Below are 23,691 nucleotides of genomic sequence, written 5' to 3' on the forward strand. Positions count from 1 at the left end.
AATAGAAAGTTCACTAATCCAGAAGTTACTTGGTCCACAAGGATGGGTGTCTCAGCTGGTTTTCAGTATATGCTGGACTCCTGAGGAAGTAGGCTCTAATACAGTTAAGGAATGGGCGTGCTAGCAAGATGAGAGCAGGCAGGCAAAAAGCAAAAGCTTCCTTCTCCCATGCCCTTACATAGGCTTTCAGCAGACACTATGGCCCAGACTAAAGGCACGTCTTTCTACTTCAAAGATCAAAGCTCTAGACTAGAAGTGGATCTTTCTACTTCAAATTAAGCAAAAGTCCCTCACAGGTGTGCCCTCATTTTTGAATTTTAGTTAATTCCACATGTAGTCAAGTTGACTACATGACAAGAATAGCTATCACAAGTTCACTCCATGTTGCCTTGACACACAATCATACCTCCTTGTTTCATGACTAATTTCCAGGTGAAAACAATAACTAGGTCATAATTCCTAAACATAACTATCACATGTACAATCGCAGATGCATTATATACTTGCCTAGGTCATAATTATGCCTAACATGATAAAATGATTCCTCATAAAACTGCAAATGCATTATAAATTCAGAATAGGTAGCAATGTCTGTTGAGGGACATATTTTAGTACCTCAGACTTAAATATAATAACCATCAATATTCCTTTAATGATAAAGAAATGGAGGAAAACCCCACAAATAGCTGTACAAATGGATTTTTAACAAAATATGACGGAAACACTTATGTTGACCCTGTTACTGTAATGGGTTGCATGGCCTTGGCTGCTGTAGCTATCTTGGCCTTAGCTGGTGTTTGTAGCTATCTTTCTGTATCTCCTCCCCTCTCTGCAAGGATTTCAGCAAGTCTCTGCTCTTTTCCTGGCGGCATGACCCATGCTTTTCTTCCTGATGGATCTCTGTCCTTTGCTATCGTGCCTGGCTTAGGCTGCTGTACTAAGACTCCCAGCCCAGACATCCACTGCAGGGAGCTCAAGGGTTGTCATTTGGATCCTGACCCTGCATACCGTGGGAGACTGGCACTCCTGTGGTTTGGAGCTATCAAGAGAGAAAGTTAAGGGATGCGTGAGCTTAAACGCTGGGGGCTGGAATGAAGGCTTTGTTAGATTTGAACATTCTTTAATTATACATTTAATTACACATCCTCAGGCCAGAGAAGGCCTCCCACCTGATTCCATGACTATTTATTAATATTTCATCTTATGGCTTTACACATATTGTTTTACTGCTGCTCTTGTAGTGTAGAATGTTCTGGAAATAGGACATTTATGTGGCAATTGACCATTTGGTAGCATACATTCTGGTACTGGTTCTGGCTTACTCCATTAGATAAGTCCAGTGATGTGTCAGATGACAGGAGGTGGGGGATGGAGCGTGGGGAGCTCTCTGGTCTCAGAGAAGGAGCCATGGGCAGCGTGGATGTGACATGAACTGCCTGCTCATACAAACACTGTCGGCCCTGTAAAGGCGACTTGCTCCTGGCAGCAGGGCTGGGCTTGTGGCTCAGCCCACCAATGAGGCTACACAGGGAAAGACTTTCTGGAAGACTCCACACTGCCTGCTTTTACGACACTCCCTGTGGGATGAGTGTGGCCTTGGCTTCCAAATCAATACAGGCTTTTCTGGCGATGCAAATCTCAAGAATAGGTTAGGAATGGCGCCATTGATTTCTAAGCAAAAAGATTAAAGCAATCCCCCAAACACAGCCTCCACCACTCCAAATGCCAATGCTTTCTTTTTGTGGTGTGTGCTGCCGATAGGACAGAGGCCAGAGCAAGCAAAAGTAAAGCCCAGAGGAACCTCGGTGGAAGGACGCCCCGAGTGCTCCACCTGTAACCCCAGCGCCAGGCTGCCTGACTCAGTTGTGTGAGGTCTAGGCTCCTGCCAGTCCTGGCAGGGGGAAGCAGATCATTTGGTGTCTGAGAAGACAAATGTCAAGGCTCAGCTATTTTGACCCTACAACTCTGGGGTGTGGTTCTCGACAGAAATACTATGTCAGGAGAGGGCTGAACTGCTCAGCATCAAACCTTGGTGGAGGGCTCCCTGTGAGAGACTTCCTGCCAAGGGGATATTGTTCAGCTGACTTCACTAGGATGGGTGCCTCCAGTAGGGACATAAGATCTCAGGCGTGAAGGACAAGTTTATGGTGAGGACCCAAGGAGACACTGTGGAGGCTGAGAATCGGGAGCCAGGGCTCTTGCTGTTGGATTCAGGCGAATCGTGTTAGAATGGCGGTATGACTCACCATTTCTCTCAGCCATGAGTTCCTGTGCTTTTCTGTGTGTTCAGGGACAAGTAAGGCTGCTTTAACAGTTTCTTATTCATCTGCCACCAGACCAAGTGATTGCAGACACTGAGTACACACTGCGGTTCAACTTCTCGATCTGTGGAGAGACATGTGCACGGGCTTGTGTTGGACAAGGTGGCCCCTTGTGTTGGACGAGGTGGCCCCTTGTGTTGGGTGAGGTGGTCCCTTGTGTTGGGTGAGGTGGCTCCCTGCATTAGTGGCTTCCACCTGGTGGTGAAGGAGTAGAAGGCACAAGCAACTTAATGGAGAAAAAGGGTTTGCTTGTCTCATGGTTGAGAGGATCACTGTGGACCAGGTCAGGGAAGGTACAAGGAGCACACTAGACTGAAAGTCACAGTCAGCAGGCGGTTCTGGCTCAGTGAAGGATTCACCTGATTTGTCAGCAACAACAGACCCAGTTAGTCATGTCTCCAAATGCGAGAGGAGTGGCTACTTTTCTCTAAAGTGTGTCTGAAAAACAGATCCTTTTGTTCTGAGGAGCGGCCACTGTTAAGGCACCCATGCCTCAGAGGATGATCCCACATCCATGTGCAAACAGGCAGCACAAGTTGGATTTGCTTGGTTATAAATTGTAAAAAAAAGAGAAAGAGAGTGTGGAGTTGGGAGAGAGATATGTTGGAGAGCCAGGAGGACTTGGAGGGAGTGTAGGGGTGGATGTGATAAAGACGCACTGAACATGTGTGACATTTTCAAAGAATAAAGCTAATATGTTATTTGAAAATATTGCCCCAGCAGCTCCTTGCTCCTTTCTGATCTTTGATCCCCCCACCTTCAGAGGCTATTTGCTAGTGCGCGCTCGCATGTGTGTGTGTGTGTGTGTGTGTGTGTGTGTGTGTGTGTGTGTGTGTTGTTTCTGCAAAAGGTATCACTAAGTGCAGTCTTTCAGTCAGGACCCATTCCCAGGAATTCAGTGGCAAAGGAGTCCCCACCACCTGCGTCTATACAGACCTGGCCTTGGTTGCAGTTTAAAACCAACAGTGGTGGGGCAGTCCCTGCCTTAGCGGAGAGGTGAGTGCTCCCTGATGACAAGCCATCCCAGGAGGACCCAGGAGAGCGTTATTTGAATTGGTGTTGGTGGGAAAGACTGCGATTGCAGGTTGTAAAGGGAAGACAGAAGCCTCAATTTGTTACCTACCTGGCAGCATCATCATTCCTTAAAAAATTAGTACCAACCATTGGGTCCTCTCTTCCTGCTTCTTGGAGGCATCGTCTCCCTCCTCAGGGTGAGTTATACCAAGTGAATACAGCTTAGCGTCTGTGAAAACTGCTAGCACTACCATTCTAGGTGCCACCCTTGGCTGGCAGCTGCCACGGCAGAGCTGGTACCTATGAAGAATGAATGAGCTCTAAAATAGAGAGCGAAAGATGACACAACTATCTGGCGCTGGGCTAATGTGGAACACTATGTGACAAATTACTTCTTGATAGTCTCTTTCCAACTTTGCAGAAAGGAATCACTCTGAGATGGATCCAGGATAGGAAAGAACAAAGTATGCCTGTGTGTGTGTGTGTGTGTGTGTGTGTGTGTGTGTGTGTGTGTGTGTGTGTGAAGGGTCTTGTTAACATAGTCAATCCCCAAAACTTTGCTGCGTTCCTGGTTGTCCTCTGTCTCTGAGGGTAGGACAGCTTGACCAGCACAGTGTAGAGGTGAGCTGTGTCCAACTCTCTAGTGAGACATAAATCCAGGCCACATGACCCAGGAAGTCTGGGGATTTCCTCAAGGATGCACCAAGAAGGCAGCAGATAGTTCTAGGGAGAGATAGACAAGGCTGTCCTTAGGCTGGTGTGGGTCTGACTAGGATGCTGAGCTCACTAGATGGCATCCACACAGGCATGAGTGTGAACTGCAGCTTACACGCATACATTGCCTTCACTCCTATGTTCATCAAAGAGCATATGGGGAATGCCATGTGTCTAACAAGTAAACTGAGTGGGGATTGATACCCAAAGCATTAAAGTGAAATTCTGCCTCAGTCTAAGACAAGGGAGACTAGCTCCTATGCCAGCAACTAGTATGGTGACCTGGGTGCCAGAATCCTGGCGTGGAGACCTGAGTTCCAGTGTCCCTGTGTGGAGACCTGAGGTTCAGTGCCCCTGTGTGGAGACCTGGGTTCCAGTGTCCCTTTGTGGTGACCTGGGTGCCAGGGTTTCTGTATGGAGACCTGGGTGCTTGCATCCTTGTATAGAGACCTGGGTGCTGGAATCCTTATATAGAAACCTGGGTGCTAGCATCCCTGTTTGGAGACCTCGGTTCCAGTGTTCCTGTGTGGAGACCTGGGTGCTAGCATACTTGTGTGGAGACCTGGGTGCCAGCATCCCTGTGTGGAGACCTGGGTGCTAGCATACTTGTGTGGAGACCTGGGTGCCAGCATCCCTGTGTGGAGACCTGGGTGCTATCATCCTTGTATGAAGACTTGGGTGCCAGCATCCATGTGTGGAGACCTGGGTGGCTCCCCTCATCCACAAGACCTGTTTATTTGCCCCTCCCTGGCTCCAGGATAAGGACACCTGGGTTTCAAGCATTTTGGTGTATTTCTGGAAGGCAAGACCCACTATGGCTCCACACAGGCGTCTACCTTATGGCCCAACAGTGGCTTCCATCAGAGGTAGATTGAATGCCCCAGCTTTCTAGGGAGGAAAACTTAAGCAAGGAGACCAGTGGTGAGCTTCTCTGGTTGCAGCCACAGAGAACCTGCATTGCGAAAGGAGTGAGCCTGCCATGTTCCACTTATGGGAGGAAGGAGCTCGGGGCTTTACTCTTGGTTCACGAATACAACCACACACCTCAGCTTCCAGGTGCTGGGAGACTGTCTTCCTTTCCTCAGCCACCTCACACTTGTACTTGGATAGTCTGTAAGTTAAGGTGTAACTCTACCCAAGTAACAAGTTTTTTTTTTGTACAGAAAAAACTTCAAGTCTCTGAAGAAAGAATTGAAGAAGATATAAGAAGACGGAAAGATCTCCCATGCTCATGGACCAGTAGGATCAACATAGTAAAAATGGCTATCTTACCAAAAGCAATCTACAGATTCAATGCAATCCCTACCAAAATACTTACATGATTATTTACAGGCCTTGAAAGATCAAGCTCAACTTCATACAGAAAAACAAAACAAAAAAAAAACCAGAATAGCTAAAACAATCCTGTACAACAAAACATGCTCTGGAGGAATCTCCATCCCTGATCCCAGATCTCAAGCTGTACTACAGAGCAACAGTAATAAAAACAGCATGGTACTGGAATAGCAATAGGCTGGCTGATCAGTGGAGTTGGATTGAACACCCAGAAATAAACTCACACACCTACCAAGACCTGATTTTTGACAAAGAAGCCAAAACCACCCAATAAAAAAAAAAAAAAAGGTAGCATCTTCAACAAATGCTGCTGCTCTAATTGGATGTCTACATGCAGAAAAATGCAAATAGATCCATATTTATCACCATGCACAAAACTAAAGTCCCACTGGATTAAAGACCTCAACATAAAACCAGACATACTAACTCTGTTAGAAGAAAAAGTGGGGAAGAGCCTTGAACTCATTGGCACAGGAGACAACTTCCTGAACAGAACATCAATAGCTCAGGTTCTAAGATCAACAATTAACAAATGGGACCTCATGAAAAGCTTCTGTAAGGCCAAGGACACTGTCAACAGAACAAAATGATAGCCTACAGACTGGGAAAAGTTTTTCATCAACCCTCCATCTGACAAAGGGATAATAATCAAAATATATAAAGAACTCAAGAAATTAAACACCACTAAGCCAAATATCCCAATTAAAAATAGGATACAGAGCTAAACAGAGAATTCTCAATAAAGGAATATGAAATGGCTGAAAAGTACTTAAAGAAATGTTCAACATTCTTAGTTATCAGGGAAATATAAATCAAAATGACTCTGAGATTCCATCTTAAACCCATTAGAATGGCTAAGATCAAAAAATTCAAGTGACAGCACACGCTGGTGAGGATGTGGATAAAGGAGGACACTCCTCCATTGCTGGTGTGAGTGCAACTTGTACAACCACTTTGCCAGTCAATATGGTGCTCTCTCAGAAAACTGGGAATAGCTTTACCTCAATACCCAGCTAAACCACTCTTGGGCACATATCCAAAAGATGCTCCACCCTACAACAACTATGTTTATAGTACCCAGAATCTGAAAGCAACCTAGATGCCTCTCAAGTGAAGAATGGATACAGGAAGTGTGGTACATTTACACAATAGAATACTACTCAGCTATTAAAAACAATGAAATCTGCAGGCAAATGGGCAGAACTAGAAAAGATCACTCTGAGTGAGTTAACACAGACCCAGAAAACCGCACATGGTATATACTCACTTATAAGTGGATATTAGGCCAACATAGAGGTCCTCTGAAAGACTCCATCCAGCAGGGGATCAAGACAGATGCTAAGACTCGTAGACAAACTCAGGGCAGAGCACTGAGAGCTGTATGGAAGAGTGGAGGGATAGAAGGACCCAGAGGATACAGGAGGTCCACAAGGAGACCATCAAGGTCAACAAATCTGGACCCATGGGGTCCTGAAGAAACTGATGCACCAATCAAAGACAATGCACACAGAAAACCTATACCCCCTGTTCAGATTTAGCTGACGGGCAGCTCATTCTCCACATGGTTCCCCTAGTAAGGGGAGCAGGGACACCTCTGACATGGACTCTGGTGCCCATGATTTGATCACTTCCCCTTAGTGGGGCAGCCCTGAGGGGTCACAGAGGAAGCAGACGCAGGCTATCCTAATGAGACCTGGTAGGCTGGGGTCAGACTGTAGGGGAGGAGGGCTTGTGCTACCAGGCCTGGAACTGCTTTAGGCGAGACACCAAGAATGCAGACACAGGTGGTAGAGGACAGTGGCTGAGATGAAGCAGGACACTAAGTCCTAGCTGTTTGGGGACTCAGTCCACAAGCTCCTGTGTGTGAACACAGCTTCTCCACACATGGGTCCCTCAGCCCATGCGGTCCCTGGGTGCCTGGGTCTGTATTCCTTATGCATCCTGGTGATCAGACTTTTCCTGCAGCTCTCCCAGAGCAATAACACTTCCCTCCTGATGCCTTCTTCCGGCTGTTTGCGTATAATGACAGCATCTCTCCTTTCTGCAGTTTGCATTGGAGCCAGAGGTTCTGTCCTGGCTAATTTTATGTCAACTTGACACAAGGTAGAGTCATCTGAGAGGAGGGAACCTCAACTGAGTAAGTGTCTCCATGTGATCCAGCTGTGTGATAGCCTGTAGAGCATTTTCTTAGTGGTTAATGGTGGAGAGCCTGGCTCTTTGTGGGTGGTACCATCCCTGGGCTGGTGGCCTTGAGTTCTATAAGAAAGCAGGTAGAGCAAGCCATGAGGAGCAAGCCAGTAAGCAGCACTGCCTCCATGACCTCTGCATCAGTTCCTGCCTCCAGGTTCCTGCCTGTGTGAGTTCCTGTCCTGACTTTCAACACTGATGAACAGTGCTGTGGAAGCAGGAGCTGAACAGCCCCTTTGCTCCTCAACTTTCTTCAGTCATGGTGTTTCATCACAGTAATAGAGACCTCAACTAAGACAAGTTGGTACCAGGATAGTGGGGTGTTGCCGTGACAGAGCTGACCAGGTTTTGGGGAGGATTATGGAAAGACTTTGGAACTTTGGGCTGGAAAAGGCATGAAGTGTTGAGAGCTCAGTGAGCTGTTCTGTGTGAGCTCGGAGGACAAGAATGTTAAGAGCAGTGCAGATGATGGAGGTCTGGCTTGTGACACTTCAGAGGGAGTCAAAGACTCTACCTGGCCTTTTGTGGGAAGAATCTGTGGTGTCTGGGCAGCCAGAGCTGAAGAATGGCCTAGGATTAGCAGGGGACCAGAAATAGTAAAGCTAATCCTTTGTTTTCCCGGGACAACAGATACTGCTTGGCTGGAGCTAAGAAGTTAGCAATGATCACCGAAATCTGGGAAGTGTTTCCTGAGAGCGCACAGAAGGTATGTACTAGAAGCGGCCAAGGCTGTGCCTAGTGCTGGCAGCCAAACTCAGTATAGTATTGTTTTGAAGAGGTTATACAGAAAAACTGAGTCTTGGCACTGCGAGAAGGCAAGAGAGGTCATTGGTTAAGGTACAGCTGGAATAGCAATGGAAGCCCCAGGATTGAAAGGGTCATGGAGGAAAGTTGAGGTTTTGCACCATGGAAGAGAGCCTGGGACCTGCTATTGGTGAATGTGCTGCCCAATTGCAGCAGAAGACGCCAGCGGTTTGGAGATACCAGTGTCACTGGATGCCCACCAGGAACAGCAGCAGTGGCAGAGTGGAGCCTGCCCCCTCTTAGAAGTGTATTGTGTATTGTGGGGGCAGAGCAAGAGATGTGACCTGAGCCACTTGGAGGAACCCAGAAGATTATAAGTGAATCCCAAATACTGGACACTGAGCTATTTAACTTGTTGAAGTTTGACTTTTCTCTGTTTAGATTGTGACTATGCTCTGGCTCTTTCCTCTTGAAGTAAGAAAGTATTAAACCTTTTTTTTTTTTAATTTTAAAGGGGCACACATTTGAGAGACTAGAATTAAAAAGGGATTTTTAACATTTAAAAGAGATTTTTGGATTTTTAAAAGAGACCGGATTTTAAAGTGATTGAATTGTAAAACTGTTTGAAATATCGAAGTTTGTAAAATTAGTCATGTTGTGACATTGATATTAATATGTGGTCTAGGATGAACAAGAAAGGAAAGGTTATGGCTTAACGTTTGTATGTTGGGTTGACAAAGGGTCAATTGTCTTGGCTATTTATGTTAACTTGACACAAGACAGACATCTGAAAGAAGGACCCGCCACTGAAAAAATGCCTCCATAAGATCCAACTGTAGACATTTTCTTAACTTATGATTGATGGTGGGAGGCCAAGTTCATTGTGTGTGATGCCACCTCTGGAGTGATGATCCTGTGTTCTATAAGAAAACAGGCTGAGCAAGCCATGGGGAGCAATCCAGTAAGCAGTACCCCTCCATAGCCTCTGCATCAGATCCTGCCTCCAGGTTCCTGCCTGCTTGAGTTTCTGCCCTTAACACTTTTGATGCTGAACTGTTATAAGGAACTCTGAGTAAAATAAGCCATTTCCTCCCCAACTTGCTTTTTGCTGTTGGCGTTTCATCACAGCAATAGAAGCCCTAAGACAAGTTCCAACCAGTCTGTATGACCAGCAGTGCTCACACCCTTCGAGCATGCTCACTGAGCACATTGAAGCCATCCCTTCAGCCTCTGTGTGACTGGCAGTATCAGTCTCAGGATAAGTGAGCAAAGTGGAAAACAGCTTCTTCCAAGCCCAGGGCACCTGAGCGTTACACACAGGCTTCTTGTTTCTTTTCTCTCACTTGATAGACAACAAGCCATGTGCCTTGGCATCTTACCAGCGTTGCTGGTGAGAGAAGGACCTTGATTTGCTACCAAGCCACAAGGAGATCATTTTGTGAAATCTGTGAACCAAATTCTGATTCCTGGTGCAACTGATTCTTGATGGCACCTGGGGATAATTCTCAGACAGAAGCATCCAGACAGAAAGCTAAGGGGCCTGGTTAGTTGGGTTGGTTTGTATAGCCACAGCAAAGTATAGAGCTGCAGACCGAAGAAACAACACACTTCCAGAATAAATTAGAGAGCCACATCCTGTGTTAGCTGTCATTCTAAACTAAAACCAGGGCCATGGAGGTGCATTTGGAGAGGTCCATGCTGGCTGCTCCCTTGCGAGCCTGATATGCTAGGGAGGTGGATCAACTGCTTGAGGCTGACAGTGCTGCCCTAGGTTAACAGCAAGAGAGGAGGTCCCCAGTCTTGTCTTGGAGCCCATAGCTGCAAACCCTCATCTTACCGAGGTGTACGGGGAGAGGGCAGGCATGTCTGAGTCTCCCAGAGGTTCCTGGTCTCATAGCCAAATAGTCATTAGATTGACTGTGTTTACCCGCATCTCCCTCAGGGGCAGTGGACTTCCAACATTTGAAGTTCTAGGCTCTGTAAGGGGCACTTCGGCGACACCTGGAATTCCCCCTCCTAACCAACCTCTCCTCTCCAGACTGCTGCCCCTGCCTGGCTCACACACCTGCTCTTTCTCGTAAGCTCCTGAAACAGCCTCCTGCACTCCAGTCCCTTCACACAGCACGCAGAGGCATCCCTCCAGCCTGACACTCTGGGAACACTCCTTCCTGGTACCCTTGCTGTTGGTCGAATCCCAGTCATCACGGTTGGCTTCCAGAACCCAGCGTGCCCTGATCGTTCCAGAGAACATCAGAAACCAGCTTTCTCTCTTTTTTCCTCTGGGCCTATCAAAGGCAGCACACTCCATCGTCTCCGTCTTTCCGGTACATCCCGACACCACCACGCTGGCCTAAGAGCAGGGCATGGTGTTGGACCCCAGCCCATGTGAGCATGTGTCCTCTTTGTCTCAGGTTTTTCTCTGATTGTTCAAGTGACTCCGCCCCACACAACATTTGGGATCACATAGACAAATGGGGATCTGTGTGGTCTGTTTCTGACTGTGTTGATCATGGAAATGCCATCACACCTTCAAGATGAGCCACACAACAATTCTCGGATGGTCCGTGCTCACTCGTTTCTGCTTCAGATCTCTATTGTGAGCACATTTTTTTTTTAAAAAAGAAAAAGCTAGGTTATTTATTGATCAAAATGCCTAGCACAACTTTCTCCATTTATTAAAAATTACTCCGATTACTATAGAAACGGCACCCAAACAAACAAATTACCCACAATTTTCTATTGTCAAAGATCACTCATGAGATTGGGCAGCTGAAGCGAATCCCCAGGGATACTGGGAAAATTACATAATTATCTAAAAAGTGTCTTAATGGCAAGAAAGAGAGTGGCTTTCACTGCGTTTGCCACCCCTGACCTCAGAGCACAACCATTCCTGCAAGAGTGATTGCAGGCGCTTTCCCACTGATGGGCAGTGGCAACTGCTGTGAGGTCTGAGGATATTTCTGGCAGTTTCCAATAATTACTCTCTGAAATAGGAAAGAGTGATAGGCCCTGCATGGAAGGATGGGGAGACATAAAATGAGGAAGATGGTCTTTACCCTCTCTGTTCAGCCATTGCAAGGACACCCCATGATCCACCCTTTCTGTTCAGCCATTGCGAGGACACCCCAGGATGGGAGGTTTGTCATTTTCACTTTTGAAGTGAGTCTTGGCATCTGGGAAAGGCTGTGTGATTTGATGGAAGCTGAAGTGTTACAACCACCAAAGAGCCACCTTCAGAGAATGAATGTAATTCTAGAGGACCCAGGCTCAGTGGCCCATAAGCAGGAAGGAGTATTTACTCAGAGCAAAGATGTAAAACAGAAAGCAGAAATCCCCTAACTAACAAGACCTCCCACTCCCAACTAGGTTTTCATGTTGAGGCAAGTAACTTCTACTGTGAGCAGGTTGATTATAAAGCAACAACTAAACAGCACCATTTCACATCAGCACTAACAATGGGCACAGTAATGGTTGTTGCTCAGATGGGGCTGTACAGATGTGAAACTCTATCAGGTTCTCTGCCTGTTGCTCCATGTGTTCACTTGACAAATTGGATCATTTCAGAGGCAGAAGAGATGGCATCATTGGCTACACAATGACATCGAATTGATTTTATCAATACTGCCACACATAAGCTTGGTCATCAGCTTGAGTGAGTCTGGGACCCACTGAAAGACACATGTCTGGGCCCATTTGGGGAGATATTTCTTGGGTTAAATATGGTAGTAGACCCTCCATGAGCATGGTGAAGGCACCCTGGCTAGCTTGAGCATGGTAGGCATGGCTCTGGCAGGCCTTGCCCATGCTAAGAACCCATCAAGCTACAGTTCTAACGCTCACCACTGAGATCTATTTCCTTATTGGTCCACTTTCTCCTCCGAGGTCCAGCTGTCAAAGTATTGAAGACCAGCAATCAAAAGCCCGCTTTGGCTCACCTAATTAACATCCCCAACCAAAACAAAGCGACTCATCCTAACACAGGGTTTCTCTTACCACTTTATAAACTGTCTCCTCTCTATCCATAGGCAGTCCTCTGTCCTCTGGGACAAATATCTCTCCTTCCTCTCCCTCGATCCATTCCCCTTCTCCCTCATCCTCTATTTTCTGTCTTTGTTTCTTATTCCCTGCCCTTGTCCTTCCAGAGCAAATAAGCCTTCCTTGTGTTGAGAACCAGGTCTTGGTGCTTCTGAGCCAATATTTTTTTTCACATGGTACCATCTTCTAGCAGCCCAGACAGGAAGAGATGGAGGGCAAAACTGCTGCCTGTCTGCCTTTGCTTCTTCCCGATGAGAGTTGACGACTTCAGAACCAGCTTCTGCCAGCTCCCAGCATGGACTGAAGACCAGCAGCTCTCCGGAAACCATTTGGAACCAGATAGAGAATACTGAGACATCCAGTCTCATAGTTATTTCTCTCCAGCATGCAGATGGGCCCTGGGCTACACATCCTATATTGTGGAAGCCCATCTAATAACCGCCACCCCACCCCCCCACCCCGACCTGGTGCCATACACAAGCTCATTCTCCTGGTTCCGCTCCTCTAGAGAACCCTGTAATACAAACACTGATCGGAAATCAGTTCTCTGTGAATGGAAATTTTTCTTTTAGACCATGAAGTGTTCTTATTAATGTCAAAGGGAAAATTTGGATCTTTCTGAAACTCGGGGAATCTTTGATCAAGTTCACTTTAAAGAACTCCAAGAGTTAGGAAGTTCTTCCCGAGCTGGCTCCTTGTATTCGGTTACCTGGCACTGTGGCAGGTGTTTGCTTCATGACATAACTTCTCAGTATAATTTTCAGTGAACTGATGTGGGGCATGGAAGCAGAAACCCTTCTTTGGCTGGCATGGTGGCCTCATTGTTGAAGGGGACACCAGAGTGGACAGTCATAACAACCTAAAACAGTACCATTCGAAATATTCGAGTTTAAAACATTTCTTCCAAGTACTTGCACAGAGAAATACTTTTCTGAACCCCATGGTTCGTGGTGAGGTTCATACAAACTAGACTCCTCAAAGTTCCTGGGAGATTCACAGGGGTCACCTTATTCAGGATGGTGAGTATCCTGGAAAGGATGGGAAGGACACGCAGGGGCAGGTCCAGCCTTACCCTAAGCTGCAATGTGTGGAGCTGTAGGAAACACACAGGGCTAGCACAAAGATGGCGAGTGGTTCCTGTTTTGAAATGACAGCGGTTATTGGCTGGGTGCAAGAAACATGTGTGACTTGCTGCTCCTCAAATGTGTACACAGAAATTGTGAGTTCTGGTTTTCTTCCCAGGAGGACTTGAAGGTGTGCGGAAGAGCGACTGTAGGATGTTAGGCGGGTCCTTTCTGGGGGATGTGCTGCTCTGGCAGTGGCTGCACAGCTGCAGAGCTATTGCAAGCCACTGAATCAGATACGTAAATGAGAGTAAATTATTCCCCATGAAACTGCTAAGAGGTAACGTGCTGAGGCAGCATCAGTCAAGCTGGCTCACATTTCCCCTGGACCAGGAATGGGTGCCTGTTACCAAGCAACAGGCCTAGAGTCCTTGGATGTGGTCACTGGCACAAATCTGGTTTCAACTTCCTCCCCTTTCTCATTGTTGCCCTAGGCTGCCCTCCCACAAAGCCCACACCCTCCCGAGGAGATGCCACTGCGTAGTGTCTTAGTTACTTTTCCTGTTGCTATGACAAAGTTCCACAACCAAAGGAACTGAATGGAGAAATGGTGTATTTTGCTTCACAGCTTGAAGCAATGGGAACAGCCCATTGATGGGGAGGTCCAGCAGCAGGAGTGTGAGGCAGCTGGTCACATTGTATCCTAGACAGAGGAATCCTGGTACTCAACTCATTTTCCCCTTTTTATACAGTACAGAATGCCAGCCAATGGGAAAGAGTGACGTGCCTTTATGGTGGGACTTCCTGCCCCAATTAGCCTAGCCAAGATAATCCTCTACAAGTGTGGGTAGAGGCCAACCTAATCTAGAGAGCACCTCACAGGAAGCTCAGTGACATGTCTCCCAGGCGACTCCAGATCCGCCAAGTTGGTGCTCAGAGCTGGCCACCTGGCAAGGCTGGCAGCCTAGATATGCTTGAGTTTGACTATTCCATCGCATTTTACTTTTTATTTCCCTGCCTGTTATTGCTTACCTTTCCTTTATGCCCTTACAGCTATTTTTCTTGTTTTATTTTTGTATGCGTGTGAACATGTATGCACTTGTGTGCATAGGTTGAAGAATAACTGAAGATGATGTTCCTCAGGAGCCACCCATATTTTTTTTGAGGTTTTAAAATTTAAAAATTCTTCAGTAATCAGGTTTTATTTTTACCCATTGTTTAAGCAAAATTGTAGAAGAATTTATTCTTAATATTGATGACTTTTTAAATTATTTGCTTTACATCCCAATCACACCCTCTCTCAACCCTCCCTACCCCTTCCCCACATCCACTCCTCTCCTTCTCTTCAGAAAAGAGGACGTCTCCCATGGATATCACCCACGTTGGCATATTAAGTTCCAGTAAAGACTAGGAGTATCTTCTCCTATTGAGGCTAGACAAGGCAGCCCAGTTAGGGGAAAAGGATCCAAAGGAAGGCAACAGAAACCAGACCCATTCTTCCACTTTACGAGTGCCTCATGAAGACCCAGCTGCACAACTGTTACATATGTGCAAAGGGCCTAGGTTCATCCCATGCATGCTCTCTGTTGGTGGTTCAGTCTTTGTGAGCCTCCATGGGCCCAGGTTAGTTGATTTTGTAGGTTTCTTGTGGTATCCTCGACCCCTCTGCTTCCTTCAGGCTTGTTCTCCCCTCTTTCACAGGATTCCCCAAGCTCTACTTAATTAATGTGTGGCTGTGGGTCTCTGCATCAGTTTCCATCAGTTGTTGGATGAAGCTTCTCTGATGACAGTTATGCTAGGCTCCTGTCTGCAAGTATAGCAGAACATCCTTAATAGTGTTATGGATGGGCTCTCTCTCATGCCATGGGTCTCAAACTGGGTCAGTCATTGCTTGGCCCTTCCCATAAATTTTGCTCCATCTTTTACCCCCCCTGCATATCTTATAGGCAGGACAAATTGTGGGTCTAAGGTTTTGTCTAAGGCTGTGTTGATATCCCAGTCTCTCCATTGGAAGTCTTGCCTGATTACAGCTCAGGCTCCATATTTCCCATTGCTAGGAGTCTTAGCTAGGGTCACCCTCATAGATTCCTGGGGGTTTCCATTGTGCCAGGTTTCTAGCTTATCACAGAGATGCCCTACTCCCCAAGTCTAGTTGTCTCTCCCAGTAAATAGGCTGAGAAAAAAATAAGGAAAGAACGTACTTCACAATAGACAAAAATAATATAAAGTATCATGGTATAACTCTAAACAAGCAAGTGAAAGACTTGTATGACAAAAACTTTAAATCTTTGAAGAAAGAAATTTAAGAAGAAATCAGAATATGGAAAGACCTCCCATGCTCATGGATTAGTAGGATTAACACAGTAAAAATGGCCATCTTACCTAAAACCAATCAACTGATTCAACACAATTCCCATCAAAATATCAACACAATTCTTTACAGATGTTGAAAAAATAATACTTAACTTCATATGGAAAAATGAACAAACAAGCAAAAACCCAGGATAGCTAAAAACAATCTTGAACAATAAAAGAACTTTTGGAGGTACCACAATTTAAGATTTCAAGCTGTACTACAGAGCAATAGTAATTAAAATTGGATGGTATTGTCATGAAAACAGACAGGTTGATCAACAGAATTGAATTGAAGACTCAGAAATAAACTCACACATCTGCCAACACCTGATTTTTGACAAAGAACTCAAAACCATACAATGGAAAGAAAGAAAGCATCTTCAACAAATGGTGCTGGTCCGACTGGATGTCTGCATGTAAAAGAATGCAAATAGATGTATATTTATTACCCTGCACAAAACTCAAGTCCAAGTGGATTAAAGACCTCAACATAAACCAGACACACTAAGTCTGGTAGATGATTAGAATAGCCTTGAACACATTGGCACGGGAGACAACTCTCTGAACCGAACACCAACAGCTCAGTCCTTAAGATCAACAATTAATAAATGGGATCTCATGAAACTGAAAATATTATGTAAGGCAAAGGACAATGTCAGGAGGACAAAACAGCAGCCTACAGAATGGGAAATGTTTTTCACCAACTCCACATCTGACAGATGGCTGATATCCAAAATATATAAGGAACACAAGAAACTAGATATGAACTCAATTAAAAAATGTGGTACAGATCCAAACAGAGAACTCTTGACAGAAGACTCCTTAATGGCTGAGAAATACTTAAAGAATGTTCAACATCCTTAGCTATCAGGGAAATGAAAATCAAAACAACTTTGAGATTCCATTTTACACCCATCAGAATGGCTAAGATCAAAAACTCAAGTGACAGCTCATGCTGGCGAGGATGTGGAGGTGGGGGAGCACCCCTCCATGGCTGGTGGGAGTCACATTTGTATAGCCACTTTGGAAATCAATTTGGTGTTTTTTCATAAAATTGGCAATAGATCTACCTCAAGACTCAGTGATTCCACTCCTGGGCTTATACCCCAAAGAAGCTCCACCATATCATAAGAACATTTGTTTATGTTTGTAGCAGCCTTATTCATAGAAGCCAGAATTGGAACCAACCTAGATGTTCCACAATGAAAGAATGGATGTAACTAGAAAAGATCGTCCAGAGTGAGGTAACCCAGACCCAGAAAGACAAACATGGTATGTACCCACTTTTAAGTGGAAATTAGCCATAAAGTACAGGATAGTCATGCTCCAGTCCACAGACCCAAAGAAGCTAAGTGACAAGGAGGGTCCAAGTGGGGACTCTTGAATCTCAGTGAGCAGAGGAAATAGATTAGACATGGGGGTGGATGGAGGGATGAGACTCAGTTGGGGAGGGGGGTGGTGATGGGAACAGGAGGGGTGAGGTGTGGGGAGGGCAGAGGGAGAAAGTGGTGACAGGCTTTCTCATTGACTTGGAACTCACTGCAAGACTAAGCAGGAACACACCGAATGCCTGGCGTTTGCCCGGTGGTTCTTTCTTCCTGGACCTGGGATTACAAGCACACACCACCACACCCGGCTTTTCTTCCCTTTTCTTGGTTTTGAACTCATTTCCTGTTGCCTGCAAGGTTAGTCCTCCGTGGCCATTCTCACTGACTGAGTCTTGTCTTGCTTAATTATTGGCTTTTTCTGACCTACTGGGACTTGCCTATAGCTCAGGGCTTTGTCTTCTGTTTTCCCATGCATCTCATCTTGACACCAGGGAAAGGACCAGCATCCGCACAAGATGCCCCAAGACCAAACTCTCAGCCCAAAGGGGATTTATTTGCCCCCAGAGGCACAAAGGTCAATGAATAAGGGACAAAGGCAGGACCTAGAGGACAAGAGAGAAGGAAATAAGATCAAGGGACAGGAGGAAAGGGATATGTGCCTGGAGAGGCAAAGGACTTTGAGGAAACAGAGGATGTGGTCATAAACAAATGGCAGTTTATAAAGGCAAAAGAAAAACTCTGTGTTAGCATGAATTGCTTTGTTTTGATTGGCCGTGTTAATTAGGGGAGGCAGAGAGAGCTGTTGATTGCTGAGCTTCAGTACTTTGACAACTGGACCTTCGCAGTCAGCCTCAGGAGGAAGAAGTGGCCAAATAGGAAAATAGACCTGGGTGGCCAGCTTTTGGAATGTAATCTAGTGTTTTTTGTTGTTTTTCTGTTGTTGTTGTTGTTGTTTTTTGTTTTTTGTTTTTTGTTTTTATAGCAAGACAGAGGAATGGGGAGAAGGGCGGGGCCTGCCAGAGCCCTTCACAGGGTGTTCATCATGACGTACCATGTACCATTTCCTGTGGACAAAGAATTCAAGAATTAAGCCTGAGCTTGGCTCTCCCCTCTTGTCCTTAGAACCCCTGAGGTGTGCAAATCGTCTGCTCATCATCAGGAAAGCCAGAGAGGTTATTTTTGTCCAATGTCTCCAGTTCAGATGACTGTGGCCCATTTGCTCAGGCCTAGGGTTCTACCCTCTGTCACTTCTCACCTAGGAGAGCTTCCTTGAATGTTCACACACAGTTCTGAGCGTGAGAGATCAGCTTCTCCTCAGGTCACCCCAGGCAGTCCTTATTTTCAATACTCTTCTGCTGGATATGGAATTCTCCAACAAGCCTTCTTCCATCCCTCTCCAACACAGGCGCCACCAGTCCTTAAAACACCTTTTCCAGCTATTCATGGTGGCTTGCATCTGTTAAGCCAGCTGCCAGGAGCTGAGGCTGGAGGATCGCTCTGAGCTTAAAGCCAGCCTGGGCTACATAGCAAGACCTTGTCTCAAACCGCAACAAGAATAAGTAAATAAATAAGACTAAAGGACTCTCCTCCTGCGTACACCGCTGTTTGCACTGCTGTTGAGTCCTACAAAAGGCTGGTGCCACCTGTTGAGTTCTAGGCATGCTCTTTCTTTTGCTGACCATCTCTAAAGGGCCACTGTCACCTTCGACCTTTAGGACTACAGTAAGTAGTGTTGTGGTGCTCTGGCTGAAGCTCATGGAACATCTTGAACCCATTGGTTTCTACCCTCTCCCATTTTGGGCACATCATAACCATCATATCCCCCCTACTCCCTCTCTGTTGTTTTTAAATTGCATTCTCTCTCATCTTTTTTGGGTTCCAGTTGGATGAGTCAGCTGGTTGGATGTTGTCCCACAAGTAGTAAGCGTGGTACTTTTGACCAAACCAACTTTATGGGGGCTTCTGAAAGTGCACAGGTCTCACCAACAGTCAGTTGGGCGATTTGCTGCTGTCATCTTCTCCTGTGACCTGCAGTGATGTCTGCAGGGTCCTGCTGAGCATCCTACACTGCAGAGTGCACCCTGTGGTCCAGAAGGTCAGGAGGAATGGTGGTGAGGATCCTACCAGGGCACGTGGTGCTGCCAAGTGCTTGTGTCGAGCATAAAGCTGGCTCCACGCATCTGTGGATGGGCTTGCACATAGAGGTATATGGGGATGGGACAGAGAATTTGGACACGCTGGAGGGGCTCAGGTCCTTCCTGAAAGCTTGGCTGTGTTATCAACACATTCCATTTCCCAGGCTGCAGGCAGCCAAACTCGTGACCGAGTTGTATGGATAAAGATCACGCTGTCAGGAAACAACGAAATAATTTCTAGAGAATTCCCTATGGGCCTCGCACTTCCTGGGCTCTCTGGAAACAAACAGCCTGCACGGTGTTGCCAACCTTAAGGACTCACATTTTCGTACAAGACAATCATGAGTCAATTAAGCTGAAGGTTCCTGTCTGCTTTGTTCACCAGCAGCCGAAAGAGAGAGGCTTCAGGCCACAGGTGGCCCAAGGAACAAGCCAGACGCACAGCTGGGCGGGGCCTCGGGTGTAGAAATCCCTCTTTCCTGCTCATCACACACTCTGAGGCTAAGAGCATGTCAAAAGCCAGCTAGATCTCTCCATTCATTCTCTGAAGAGGCTGCAGGCCTCTAACTAACAGTGTTGACACAAAGCCAGGCTTCGAGTACAGTGGGAACCAATTTAAATAATAATAAAATACTAACTGAATGGGAAAGACCCATTTGTGTGTTGGTTTCTCAGATGAAAGAAACCCGCTTTCCCTGTAATTGTTGTCAGGTTTTAGGCAGTCCTCTTTTCAGGACGCACCTCTTAATGCAACCGTGAACACTGTTACCAAGCAACCCACGGCCTTGGGTGGTGGGAACTGGAGAATGGCCAGCTCAGAACTCTCCTTCAGTCTGCACACCACACCTCACTGTCCTGTGGGCACTGTGTGCTACCACCTCTTCCGGCTGGTGGCTAGCTCTGTGCGGTGAGGCCCAAAGGATAAAAATAAACAAACAATCAGATGTGTCGGATCCTACTGAGCAGAGATGGATCATTTTTGGGGTCAGGCTTTGCTCTGCTGCAAATAAGAACGTGGATCCTTGTCTGCCCTTGGGACATTCAGCCTTCACCACCAGAAGCAATGGAAGAATCCCACGGGGGTGGGGGAAGGGGGCACGTGGTGGCCTTGGTCCTGGGGGTACCCCAAGCCCCAGTGTGAGGTCTCTACCAGAGTGGCCTCAGGGCTCCTGAGCTCAATCGAATCTACCAGACGGGACCGGAAGGCGCATGCTGAGGGCTCCATCAGCACGTCTCGTCATTCTAACCTGACGTTCTACCAGTTGAAGTCACGGGAGAGTTTGCCATAGCCCGTCCAGCACTGCCAGAACTCCTGTGTGCAGGTTGATTCCTGTGACTTTCCATGCTGGGATGTGTGTCCTGGTCCACAAACGTTGCGGGGTCTGATCTCATCCCCCAGCTTCTTTCTTCTGGAACTCTCTTTCCCTCTGACTGCAGGTGTTTGCTCGCTGCCCCTCTTATTCTCACCAACTCCACAGGACAGCATCAAAACCAAAAACCCACAAAGCATCAATTACCTTTGTGAAAAGCCACATGCCGTGAAATGAGGAAAGCCAGACACCCTGGAATAAAACAGAGCAGCCACGAGCGTGCATGCATCCATCCGGTTCCGGCTTGACCCACAGTGTCACGGCAGCATTTGCGGGGAGCGGGAGAACTCTGGTCCTATCTGGGGTGGTGCAGCAGTGTGCCCTGGGGCTTCTTTGTGTCGGTGTTTGTACACTCTCTTCTATATAAGGAACCTCGTACTTTGGGGGTAGGGTGCGGCTGAGAATTAACTCAGACACAAGTGGCCAGAGAATTCTATCACTCTGCTACAGCTACAGCCCCGGCCTCCTCTTTTCTTTTCATGTTGAGGTGGGATCTCGATTAGTTGCCCAGGTTAGACCTGAATTCATTCTTTAGCCCAGATAGGCCTTAAACTTGTGATTCTCCTGCCTCAGCACCACCCCTCAAAAGTAAGCAGGGCTTCCTGGTCTGTATCTCCAGGAACTGACACAATGAAGAAGCAATATCACTTGCCAACATGGAAACATCCTACTCTTTGGAGTCCCTGTGGGATCGTGGACTTGTTTTGTGGTCCTCCCAGGAATGGCAGGGCACACCGGGGCAGGACTGCCCACCTCCCCAGCACTTTCACTAAGAGCTGTCCTGCTGCCCTCGAGGGACACCTGCGAGCAGGCATTCAGCTGCTTGCTGTTCACCTGGCTCTCGCTTCTGCTGGTCAAGTGGCTTTAGCTCAAGTGTTCACGTGGCTCGGATGGACCGGGCACTCCTCAAGTCCGCTCATGGTTGCTTGGAGGGAAGGTGAGTTGTCTATGTTGTCGCTTGCCCTGGACGATGTGAGGTGAAGAAATAGTTCAGCATTTGTATCCCCCGCCCTTGCAAAGCACTGCATTCTGTGAACCAGGCAGACCTCACCAAGAACTTTCTGGGTATCTCAAGAGAATGCCTTTTCTCGCAGGCACTGAAAGGTGGGGGCTGCTTCATTACAGAAATGTTATTATGTTTATCCCCAAAGAAACATAAAATCATGGTTTGTTGCTCCACCACTCAGACCTTCAAATGGGGACTTGGCCTTTATCAGCATCTTTTCAGGGCTAACTATATTTTCTTAGCGCAAATTAGCATTAATTTATGTTATGAAAGTACACAACCCTTTAGCACCCAGAGCCTCCCCATGTAGCAGAGACCACAGATTGACCTAGAAGCTGATGTAGCCATGGTGTTTAGACCTAGTGACTCCCAGGCAGGACTGGAGGCACCTGGGACCCAGATAAAATCTTTACTTAAAAATCAAGCTTGGGAAAGAGGCACTAAAGCAAAACCATGACAATGCCCCAGAGAGAGAGAGAGAGACCCAGCAGGAAGACAGCCCAGGATGCCAGTGAGCCAGATGCCCTCAGAAGCAATATGAGAAGAAGCTGTGCAAGGAAGGTGGCAAGAAAACCTTTCCAGCTAGAGGGAGCGTTCGTGTAAAGGTGAGAACAGAGCGTGGATGGCGTGTGGGGAAAGTAATAAGGAAGTGTGTGTGTATCATCATCTCAGAGTCAGCTGCCACCTGGTAAGCCAGCGTGCTCCCTGGGACTAAAAGGTACAACCCTGACAACACAACCGCAAGGATTTAATTCAGTTCTGAGCACTGGGGGGGGGGGGGGGGGGAGGGCATAATGGCCTTAACAGGGAGTTGCCGTGTCTAGGTGGCTTCGGCTCATGGTCTATCCTGGCAGTTAATGACATCTATGACAGGTGCCAGAGAAGACAGAGCCCTATGCAAGTGTCTGTAGGTATAGACAGGGTTATGTCAGGGGGAGATTGAGGAGGCGGTGTCGGCGCTCTCTTGGGAGCATACCTACTACCCTGGCTAGAGATGCCGTACTATGTGGATTGAAAGGGAGCTGGCTGAAATTCTGCATGGACTATGTCCAGAGCATTAAAACAGGAGTGGGATCCACACTCCACCCATAGCAGCTCTCATTGCTGCAGACTGTGGCCTGAGCATTTCTGTGTGTTTGGAAAACTGCCCATATGGCTCCAACAGGCGGCCAACAGCAGTGGCGTTGACAGGAGGACTGCTTTGCTCAGAAAAACTCCCTAGATGTACATTTTTAATTCCTTCACCAGAAAAATATTGATTTATCCTATTTGTTTTTCCCGTGCTGGAATCTGCAGGCACAGGGATGAGGATATCTGTGGACCTCTATTCTTCCTGTGGATTCCGGAAGGCAGTGCTTGGTGGACAAGTCTCTGCTGTGTGGTTGACAACCAGAGTGGCAAGGCTGAGCTCTGAGTGATCAGCTGGCTTTGCCCACACAGCCGCCAATGGATTCTGCTGGCTGGAGAGACAGGAGAAGCTCCTGGCTTCTCACATCAGTGGCTCTGGGAGAAGAGACTGGCCTGGTATGTATGCACTTGTGTTTGCTGCCACAGGCATCACTGTCTCCTGAATTCTGCTCTCCAGGGACTCGGGGTTTGTGTCTGGAAGGATCCCCTGAGTAGATTCTCTGATGATGCAAAGGTCAAAGGCTAAAGGGAGCCGAAGGCAGTGTCTTCTCAGAACCTGCTCAGGTCCATCCACTGGCTAACGCATGTTTCTTGGTTGAACCTACTCAATATTTTCTGGTGAAGAAGTTTAAAAAATGCACGACTAGGGAGGCCTTGGAGCAGGGGGTAGGGGTGGGGTAAGGAGCCTCTTAGCCAGCCACTTGTGTAGACACTTCTCCAGGATGGCCACAGGAAAGAGGATCTCAGTACTGAGTCCCTTTGTTCTGACCCAAGGCGGGGACTGCCCACCTTGGAGACAGGGAAGAGATACCAAAAAGCTGCATTTAAGATGATTAAATGATGGAGCTGGAGAGATGGCTCAGAAGTTAAGAGCACTGGCTGTTCTTCCAAAGGTCCTGAGTTCAATTCGCAGCAACCACATGGTGGCTCACAACCATCTATAATGTGATTTAAT

Source organism: Acomys minous, assembly GCF_964271855.1.
Source record: "Acomys minous genome assembly, chromosome: 3".
Taxonomy (NCBI): Eukaryota; Metazoa; Chordata; class Mammalia; order Rodentia; family Muridae; genus Acomys; species Acomys minous.